The 11,622-nt window shown below is 35.2% G+C and overlaps 1 pseudogene; it reads right to left on the bottom strand.

Moving 5' to 3' along the window:
* Nucleotides 1–1,749: 1,749 nt before the first annotated feature.
* On the bottom strand, nucleotides 1,750–10,452 carry LOC109435023 (protein ZNF365 pseudogene; annotated as a pseudogene).
* Between the last annotated feature and the right edge of the window lie 1,170 nt (nucleotides 10,453–11,622).

Genomic DNA, 11,622 nt, shown 5'->3' with positions numbered 1-11,622 from the left:
TTGTTGAGAAAAATATGACACATTAATATAAAAAATACTATTATAAGTAATATAATGCAGCAGAAATTCAGATTTTCAGACTTAGGAGGGAACGGCAGGCAGAATTCTATGATGCACCCCCGCAGGAACTATTCCCCAGGGATGAGACTTGGAATATGAAGCTAGATCATGCTTTTGACTATATTACCTTACATATGCAAAAGGAATTTTTCAGATGTAGTTGCTAATCAGTTGATTTAGAGTTAATGAAAGTGAGATTATCTGGACAGGACTGACATACTTGCACGAACCTTTTAAAAGTAGATCATTTTCTCTACTTCTGGCAGAAGGGGAAGTCAGAGAGATTCAAAGTATAGAAAACATTTGTCGTGCCTTTGCTGACTGTGAGGATGAAGGGTGCCATCTGCCACCAGAGAGAGACCTATAGATGCAGAGAATGACTCCCAAACAAGGAAGCAGGAACTCAGTCCTACAACTACCTGGAACTGAATTCTGGGACAATCTGAATGAGTCTGGGAGCAGGTGCTTCCCTTATACCTCCAGATAAGAGCCCATTGCTGCCATCTTGCTGAGAGCCCAACCTGCCAGACTTCTGCCCACAGAACTGTGAGTTCATGAATGGGCATTGTTTGAAGCCATGAAATTTGTGGTAATTTGCCATGTTACAATAGAAAACTAGTACAGAGGGATATTGTATGTAGTTTGAGATTATGTAATTGCCTGACAATATTGCAATAACAATCTGTATGTTAAACAACTTGTGTTAATATTCAAAATCACTTAGAATGATGCCTCACACATTATTTTTATAACATATGAACTCTCAAGGAGCAAAAGCCTAACAAAACTTGACCACAGGACAATAAAGTAGCATAACAGCCATAAAGGCAATATGAACAGCCGCATGGCTTGGAATGAGGACTTAAAAAACCAGGTTTTAGCCCTTACTCCCCTGTGATTAATCCATATAGACAATCTGGGCCTCAGTGTCTTTTGCAAAAGCAGTTGAGTGTACTAAATTATTTCTAATCATTGATAAAGATAAAATCAAGTTTCAGACCTCTGAGACCTACCGGAGCTGGACCTACCTGCCCCTTGTCTCCCCTAGCTCAAATGTTCACTCTGCCATGCCCCTCTCCCCAACATGGAACAGAAATGAGTGCTAACCATCTAGGGCAGTTTCTCATCCATGTTTGAGTGGGAAGACCAGCGGGCTTGCCACCTGAGTACATGTACCTATGCGAAACCTGCTCTTCTCATTATGAAATTCTTAATAAGAAGTACTGAGTTCCCAGGCTTCCTAGTATGAAACTTAAACTCTTACTACAGAGCCTCCTCGTCCTCTCTGTCAAGCTATATATGCACTAAGACAGAAATGTTCCACCTTTCTTTGCAGTCCTAGGGGAAGTCACTCCTAGCGTAGAGAGCAGAGGTAGAGAATCCACTCTGGGCCTGACAACCACTCCACCATCTAGTTCGTGGTGTGCTACCAAACTTTGGTGCCTCATATCGCCTGAGGATAATAATAAATCTTCAAAGAACTTAACGAGAATAAATGAATTATGCACGCAAAGCATTTAGAAGAGTTCCTGGTAAGTGTTCATTGTTATTCCGGCTTTGCTCCCCTCCTTTAAGTATAAGTATATGCTGGTACAATTGTGCCCACATGTTTATTTAGCATATAATCAATATTAGCATTTAATCATGCATTCTTTGCCTTGTGTTTTAATGACTAGAATTGCATATGTCTTATCTTTTTCTACTTTGTGCAGAAGGTTCTGGAGGGCTTTTTCTCTTTCCCTGCAGTGGTCCCACACACCCAGCACAGAACCTTGCCCACAAAGCTCTGTAACAGCTCTTAAAAGAACTGAAGATAAATAGTCTGCAGAGTTCTCTTGGGGACTTGGCCTGTTGGTGAATGGACTTAGCAGGCTGTATGCTGGCTCTATCATCCTTGGCTTTTCATCCTTTGGATAAAAATGAGTTGAGATCGGGGTGATTATTCACTGGATGTGGGTGCTCTCGGCTTTGGCATGTGGATGTCCTATTTGAGGAGCTACCTGTGAGTACGTGCTCACTGATGTTTCCACAGAAGTTGGCAGCCTGCTGGCTATGATAGTACTCTTAACTGATTTTCTACTAGTTCTGCCTGTTGCAACAGATTCCCAATAAAGTCCTGGAGCTGAGTTTTCCCTTGAATCTCCTTCTCAACTGCTGCTTTGATGAAATGGTGGAAAGTAACAACTTCTTCCTTCCTGAGAAGCTCCTCCTAGAATTTGGTCAGGTGCTGCCTCAGCCCAGCGATCATCTCCACGGCCACATCCACCTGTCTATTCAGGGCCCGCTCTCATCTCTGACTTTCCTGTTTTTTCTGAGTCAGCAGGACAAAAGCTGCCCGAACTTCCAACAGTTTGGCCGTTTTCTGGGTCAACTCTTTGATGAATGTATCGATTATCTTCTCCATGGTCCTGTCTACAACTTCCACCGTCTGATTAAACTTTTCTCTGATGTGGGCCTCGAAAGCAGCTTTGGTGTCTGAGGTGGTAAGTCTGGGACTCCATTAAGGCCCATCCCGCGAGTCTGCAAGTAGGTCCACTGCAGTGTAAGTCTGCACGTAGGACACAGGTCTCTGTGCCACCACTTCAAACAGGCTTCCTGTCCTTAAGTAGACATGAGAAATGCTAGACAAGTTAACATAGTAAGTTTCTGCTTCACCACTTTGCCACAGCTCTGCAATTTTCCCTGTTTCAGGGGTTCTGAGGAAGTAACTAGGTCTGTCTTTGAGGGATGGAAAGAGGTTGCATTTTGTCAAGAAGTTTCCTCCTGGTAATTGTGACTGAATTCCAGATGGTCCCTCGATGATGATAGGCTTCTAAATCTGGTATGGTCTCCAAACATCGGGCAACAGACTGGCAGGCACATAGCCACATTCTCAAAGGACTCCTGCTAGGGTTATCTGCTTTCCTCAAAGCCTTCTGTTGCATTACTCTAAAAGTCCTGACTTGGCCACTGCTGCCAGTTGTATTGCCTTTAAATTTAGCATTTTTCACATTCCTACTAAAAATGGTATTTTTATGGTGATCATTTTATGTTTCATCATAGGAAATATTTACTTTTGTTTCCAATCTGCTGAATAGAAATGATAATTTTTCTAAAACAAACTACCACACAGTATAAGTAAATTAACACAAAGATAATTGCCAGCATTACAAACAAAGAGGTCAAATGAAAATGTGGTGATTAGAAGTTTATTCTACCTCACCATGCCTTTCTGATACATATATGTCATCCTTTTCTCAAAACAAACTCAACATTATTAAAATCAAATCCTACCCGGGTAATGTGACATAGCCAAAGGCTCAGGGGTTCCCATTTTGAAAGTCATTTTAAATATGAATCTGCAATCTACTAGTGAAGATAAGACAATTATTTACATTTGATGGTGATCATTAGCCATCCATTATAGTGCTTTATTAATAAAACGTACTTCTTAAATAATCAAAATTTTAAATATTAAGTAATGAAAAATTAACATTAGCTTTAAATAATTTAAAATTTTCAATAATGGTTATGAAAAGGTATATTCCTATGTGCTGGAGGATATAAACTTAATAAAATTCAGTACATAGAAACCTGAAAAATTACTGAAGATACCAGCAAAGGTGCTACACAGGCAAAGAGCATTTAATTTGAAGTCAGAGCGACAAAGTCCTAGTTATAGTGCTTGCACAAGTCACCCAACATTTCTATTTCCATTGAGAATGCTGCTTTATCAGGAAACTTTGTGAGAATACGTAGGATATTAAAGAATAAAGCAAGGTAAGACTCTTGCATCCATAGGAAAAAACAGATACATGATTTTTAAATATTACTTTTATAAATTATGTAACACTCATGTAACTTCTAACCACCCTTATCATCAAATATTTATAAACACAAATATTAGTAAATAGATTAATCTTTAAACTGATGCCCAGTAGGTCAAATAATCCTAATTCTGTCATTTTACAACCATTTATGTAGACTTCTTAAGATTCATTTAAATTGAAAGCAAGTTTAAATTTTAATAGTTAATAAAATATTAATATAATATGTAATAATATTATATGATATCATATATTGCATGATGTTATATTATAAATACTAAACAATATTATATATAATGACTTCTTTCTTATAGAGAGAAATCTATTTTTTGGTGTGAAGGGTTAGGGTCCAAATTTCATGCAGTGGTCTGGAGGGATAGCAAGAATAAGAGCAAACATTTTTTATAAGGGCATGGTAGCACATGACTGGGGCTGCTTAGAGGTAAAATCAAGTTGAAAAGCTGGAAAGGAGGAAGTAGCAAGCTATAGTCACACAACAGAAAAAGAAAGGAAAAGAAAAACTCAGCATTGAAATGATTTCCTGGCTTATGCCCAATAATTGCCTGTCTTTAATATATTTATTCAAAATAGATCTCCTAGTACCCTAAGGAAGGAAACTGTGATCTGCAACCCTATGACTCTCTTCTTTTTTGTAATCAGATTTACTAAACAGCCAATCAAAGATATGAAGGTGTTGTTTCTTAAAAATATCCTGTAGTCTTCGAGCCTCACAAAATAATGAACAAACTAGGATTTCATTGTATTATACTAGAATTAAGGTCTGTTATGGCCAGATGTCTGTCATAAAGCAATACCTTTGAAGGCCCAATAAAAAAATGCAATTTTAAAACAATTTTATTTTTTATGCTAAAAATGTGCTATGTGATGGTAGCATCAAATGGCCTAAATTAATTAGGAAAATAAGAAGTATTTTAAACTTTCATTGAATAAGTGTTTTAATACAGGGTAGAATTTTGGACATTATTTCTAATAAAACACCTTTCCAAAAAAAAAAGTATAGGCCGTCCCAGTGGCTCAGGTGGTTGGAGCGCCTCCTAACGCAAGGGTGCCAGTTCAATTCCCACATGGACCAGTGAGCTGTGCCCTCTACAATTAAGATTGTGAACAACAGATCTTCCTGGATCTGGGCTGCTGTGAGCTGCCGTGGACTGCCACAGGCTGTTGTGTGCTGCCACAGGCTACTGTGTGCCACCATGAGCGGCCAGTGGCCGGCAGCGTGGATGGCCGTGAGTCTCTGTGAGCAGCTGACAGACGACTGGCAACCGACTTCCTCAGCTGGAGTGGGGGGAGACGGGAGAGAGGGGAGGTGGCAGAAGGGGGGAAAAAGTATTTTATCAAAGATAATAACCAGAAATAACATTTATGTAATACCATGTGCTAGCCACCATTCAGATAATTATCTATCTATCATCTATCTATCTATCTATCTATCTATCTATCTATCTATCTATCTATCTATCTATCATCTATCTATCTATCATCTATCTATCTATCTATCTATCTATCTATCTATCTATCTATCTATCTATCTATCTGTAGGAATATATAAGCCAAGACAACCTTCAGCAACTTTTCATTCTCTCTGATGTAAGAATATAAAAATCTCTTGTTCTACTACAATAAATAAACCATTCCCTACCTCAATCATTTTTTTAAAACCTCATTTAACAATGAGAGTGCTTTGACTCTGAGGCAACAGCTAACACACGTGTTAAGATTCCCAGTTTGGTTCACTTGTAGTGCTACCTTTTTCCTTCACTTTTTTATTAGTACCCTTCATACAACTACAGCTCTGTAGAGGAGGATAACTTTCCCAGGTAGATATATGCTCTGTTTAGAAGCTCCAAACAGACTTTCAAGCTTGCTGTTCTTGATTTTTGCTGAATAGTACATGTCAGAGGTGGATTATAGTTATGTTGACAAACATTCAAAATAGTGGATCCAATAAAATGTAAATATAACCTCTTTCAAGAGCCAATGTTTGTCATTGTGAACCAAACAGTCAATTTGTACTTTAACAAATATTCAATTGAAACATGCAAATCCATAAACTTAGCAAAATATAAATATACAAGCCAATTATTAATTAATTAAAATTAATTCAGGCTATTTTCGGTATCAAAAGTTCCAAGATTGAGCAATGGCAGAAGGAATTAAAGCTGTCATCTTTCATGCTGTGTCCACTTGAACAACCTGAGGCTTTCTGTTCACACTAGCTCTACTGTCATGATGTTATACTGCCAAACTTACACTGAATACATATTTCCTCATAATAGAGATTAACAAATTTGCAAGACCACATTTAATTATATAGTTAATGTCAACAAAACATATATATTTATTTAAATAGATGTATTTGATTTTGTAAATGTAAATGGTATATTTTCATTTAAAAAATTGATCATGAAACATATTTATAGTTGTAAGCAATTACATACAATTATAGACATATATATGATTATGTTATATATGTATATATATATATACATACATATATACATATATACATATACATATATATATATACATATATAAAATTACAGTCCATGACAGCAGAAAATAAACATTCTTTAGAATATTAGAAAAGAATAAACATTCTTCTCAAGTGTACATGGAACATTCTCCAGGAGAGAGCATATGTGAAACCATAAATCAAGTATCAATAAATTGAAAAAGTTTGAAATCATACCAAGTATCTTCTCTAAACAGTTGGAATGAAGCTGAATAACCCCTGATGACAAGTTGAATACCGTTTCATGAATTTATTAGCCATTTGGATATTATCATTTGTCAAATAACTGTTCAAAGATGTTACCCATTTTTTAGTGTGTTTCTGTCTTTCACTTATTAATCTGTAAGAGTTCATGATACAAATCCTTTATTGTATATACATAATTTCAAATATCCCAGGCTAGAGCTTCTCTTTTTAGTCATAGTGTTATCTTCAGTAAGCTGAAGTTCTTAATTTTAATGAAATCCAATACATCAATCATTTTCTTTACTGTTAGTGCTTTTTGTGTCCTCTGAGAAATCTTTATCTGTCTTAAGGGTATGAAGATTTTTTTTTTTCTATGTTATATCTTGTAGAAGTTTTGGTATTTTTACTTTTTTCATGATCTATGATCCATCTGGAATTGATTACTGTGTATCAGCACATTCATAAAAAATAGTGTCAAAATATCTATTCTACATGGATATCCAAATGACTCTTCACCATTTATTTGAAAATTTTCATTTTCCCACTGCAGTGCAGTACATGTTTGTGACAATTCAAGTGATCACTTACATGTGGGTCTGCTTCTGGACTTTTCATTTTGTTTATTAGTCTTTTTGTCATTAAACCAATACCGTCTTTAATTTCTTTTATTTATAGTAAGTCTTGGTATCTAGTAGTCTAGGTGATATTGCCATGTTCTTCTTTAATATTTGACTAGTTATGTTTGGCCCTTTGTATATTCAGTTTGTAAATTTCCAAAAAACAGTCTACTGAGATTTGACTGGGATTGCATTGACTATGTAAATCAGAAATGATACTTAATAATATCCAGTCCTCCAGTCCATAAGCATGATATATTTATTCATTTATTTCATACTTCTTTAATATCTCCCACTAATGTTTAACAGTTTTCTCATAGAGGTATAGGCTTTGTTACATTTATTTTTAGTTATCAAAAATTTTTAAATTATTGCAAATTTTTTTGAAATGGTTTTTGTTAAAATATAAAAATATACTTGACTTTTACATCATTATATTGAGTTACTAACTGTAATAGTCAATCAAAATATTATTTTGTGTTTTATGTGTCCATAAATATGACACGTAAATAATATTATTTAATTATTCTTTTCCAATCCTTATTATTTTTTATTCTTTATCTTGCTTTACGACAAAAAATAAGGCATCTGATATAATGTTGAATATAAGTTGTAAGAATAAGCATCCATTTCATATCCCTAATTTGAGGAGATGCGTTTTCATTATTTAATTACTAATTAGAATGTTTATTACTGATTTTAGTGGTTATCTTCTGTGAGATCAAAGAAGATTTCTTTGATTCATAGCTTGTCATGAGATTTTGTTTTATCTCAGTGAGCATTGAATGTTATGAAATGGTTTTTTGCTTTGACTAGAATGATATTACTTCTTCATTTTTATTATATTAATGTTGATTTTCATATATTTAACCAATCTTGAATTCCTGAAATAGATCCAAGTTGGTGATGATTTCATATATACTAGAATCAGTTTTGCTAATGCTTTATTGAGTATCTTCATATCTATAGTCATGAGAGAAATTGACTTGAAATTTGTCTCTCTGTATGTTGCTATCAAGATTATGCTGGCATAGTAAAATAAGTTGAGACATATTTATTTCTCTATCCTCTGACAGGTTTGAATAAGATTGATTTCAATTCTTCCTTAAATGTCTTAAATAATTCTTTAGTAAAGCTATCTGGGCCTGGAGTTTTCTTTTGGGAAATGATTTTGTTTCATTTGTCTCTTTGTCTGGAATTCAATACCTTTAATAGATGTCTCTTCTATATCACTTTAGTGTTGTAGTGTTCAGCTCATTTAACCTGAAATACAGTAAGCCCTCACTTAATGTTTTCAATAGGTTCTGGGACTTTTTGCAAAATGTCATACTCATACCACAATACAATTTTACCATCAGTTTACCAGGTAAACTGTTACAAACAGGAGTTAAGTTCCTATGGCAACTCATCAACCTTATGAGAAAACAGCACTAAAGGAAACGACGTTATTCAAGGACCTGTTGTATAGTGGCATAAAGTCATTCACAATAATATCTTTTTCTTTGTCTAACTGACTTTAGGATCTGAAATTATTCCTCTTTTCTATTCTTGATATTGATATTTTTTTCTATTTAAGTCTAACTAAAAGCTACCATATAATTTATTTAAAAAACAAAAAGACTGTGGCCATTTCTAAAGTTTAACTTTTGGCTTGTCAACAAAATAAGTACCTTAAAGCACTTTAATTGTATTTAACTTCCTTCTACTTCCTCTGCAATTGTTACTATGTATTTTAAACACATTATTATTATAAGAGTAAATATTAAATTTAAACTTAGTCAAAATATGTACTTTTTAACGTGTTTTCCATTGCTGCCTACACTGCTCTATTTTGGATCCTTTTCCTTCTGCTTAAAAAAAAATATATGTGCAGGCTTACCGACTACAAATTATTTCATTTTTTATGTGTCTGAAAATGTCTTTATTTTTACTTTCATTTTTTTTATCTTTTTTTTTAATTTATTGGGGTGACAATTGTTAGTAAAATTACATAGATTTCAGGTGTACAATTCTGTATTACATCATCTATAAATCCTATTGTGTGTTCACCACCCAGAGTCAGTTCTCCTTCCATCACCACATATTTGGCAATTTCCCTGTGAATAGAATTCAAGTCTCTCAGTTATTTTTATTCAGCAGCACTTCAAATATACTTTCCCATTGTTTTTTACTTTCATCATTTCCATGGTTATTTCTTCAACGATACTATATCTTTACCGAAGGGTATTTTTTTAAATTATCCCCTTGTCTTGGTTTTCAGCAATTAATATTACAATGTGCCTGAGCATAGTTTTCTTTTTATTGGCCTGCATGTTTCATAGAGCTTTCTTGAATCTGTGGCTTGGTGTCTTTTGTTTTGGGGAAACATATGTGTTTAAAATATCTTTAATTTTTGCTTCTGACACATTTTCTCTGTCATCTCTGTCTTTTATTCTCTTTCCCATATTTTCCATATTTTTTCCCCAATGCGCTACTATCTAGGTAATTTTTAAATTATCTCTTCTGCTGTATTCTAATCTATTACTGAACTAATCAATTCATTCCCTAAGTTTGACAATTTTTTTCAGTTCTAAGAAAAATGTATAATAATTTCTTCTTCTCTGGTAAAAATTACATCATTTTTTATATTCCCTTGAATGCATTAATTCTAACTTCAAAGTCCATGTTACATAACTTCAAAAACTTAAATAATTTTGGCCTGTTTAGTTGTCTGCTGTTTCTCTTGCTTGCCTGGTATGCTTGGACATCTTTTATCAAATGCCAGACTTTGTGAATAAAAAAGTGTAGAGGGTTTGGATAATTTTATATTTTCCCAGGGAGAGTTTAATTTGTTATTCTGAGGCAGACAGAATACAGCAGATCAGCTTGGCCCAGTCTAGCATGGTCTATTGCTCTTAGAGCACAGCTCTTCAGAGGCACAAAATTAAAACCAGGAGTATTTATCAAGATCAGCTTTTCTGTGATGAGCCCTAAACTCTTATTTTTGTTTTTCTGGTATCTTAAAACTACCAAGAATCTCTGATTAACTTTTTGAGTCTTAACAGCTGCTTTCTGCATGTTTTTTGGCAATCTCTCCTCGTGTGCGTAGGTTCTAAGTTGGCAAGTGCCTGCATTGAAGTGACCGGCAAACTCTTCACTTTACCATTTTGTGGCTGCCTTCTCTTAGGCATCTTTGCCTTCTAGTGCTGGTTGTCTTGGTGGACTCAAACTTCAATCTTTGAGTGCCCATGGCCTTCTCTTCAGCCTCCATGCTCTGCATATTGAGTTAGCAAATGGCCAGAGAAGGGAATGTTGCACAGAACATTTGCAGCACCTCAACGAGCTTCCCTTTCTTCCTAGATTTTAGCTTTTCAAGTCCTGGCTACTTGATTGCCAACTGGTACATTCATAGAGTTGCTTTTTGTATTTTATCCAGATCTTTGTGATTTTTTTCTTTTTCCATTTGGATAGTCTGTATGCTACCAGCTGGATCAGCATACATTACCTTGTGGTTATCTTTTCATTCTAAAAGTAAGTTATAAAATAAAAGAGTTACAAAGTAGGGGAATACCAAGAGAGCACAGTAGGTACATGCTGTGCTTACCTTCTCATGACCACATCAAAATTACAACTAAACTACAAAACAACCAACATTGAGAATCACCTAAAATCTTGCTGAACCGAAGCTCTATAACAAAAGATGTGTGGAAGAAGCCACCTCAAGACTGGTAGGAGGAGCAGAAATGCAGAACAGGCTGGTCCCACACCCGTGTGTCACCATTAAAGACCAGGACAGATATTTAGGCTGTGAAGGTCTCCCTGAATCCCTAGAAGAGCTAGAGGTTCCCGCCTCACCCCAGCCCAGGGTTCCAGTGCCAGGATGAAAAGGACCCATCATTTCTGGATGTGAGAATGAGCGGAGATTGTCACTGCGTGAGAATGAGTGCGGCTGCACTCCCGGGTGCTCCTCTTAAAGGGACTGTGCATGGACTTATCCACCAACAGAACAGTCCCTCTGAGCTCCAGCCAAATGTAATCTTCACGTTTCCACTACCCCAGAAATGAACGCCTTGTTTTAAATTCTCCCACATAAGTTCAATAGTGAAATTCTGCTAACATTTACTGCTGGAAATTTTGCTCCCTTGCTACATCACAAGATAACCTTAAAAACAAATCAAGTGTCTTACCTGAATTATGACTACTTACAGAATAACACCTTTGATAAACCATTAAACATCAGTCTTTTAAAGTCTTGAGAAAAATGAAACCTTCTGTCAGCTCTTTCAATAAAAATAAATGAATGGAATAGTGACTGGGTGATTCATCAACATGATCAAAAGCTCTCATAAAATAAAATATAGTGAAGAGTTGTTATCATATAAAACATAGTAAGACAGACCCCATAATTATATCATATTTGAGAAATACTTTAAATATTGTG

Source organism: Rhinolophus sinicus, chromosome 7 (assembly GCF_057876585.1).
Source record: "Rhinolophus sinicus isolate RSI-liver-muscle chromosome 7, RSI-T2T, whole genome shotgun sequence".
In the NCBI taxonomy this organism is placed as follows: domain Eukaryota; kingdom Metazoa; phylum Chordata; class Mammalia; order Chiroptera; family Rhinolophidae; genus Rhinolophus; species Rhinolophus sinicus.
Note: the sequence above shows the minus strand (reverse complement) of the source record. Positions and strands in the feature narration are given on the sequence as shown.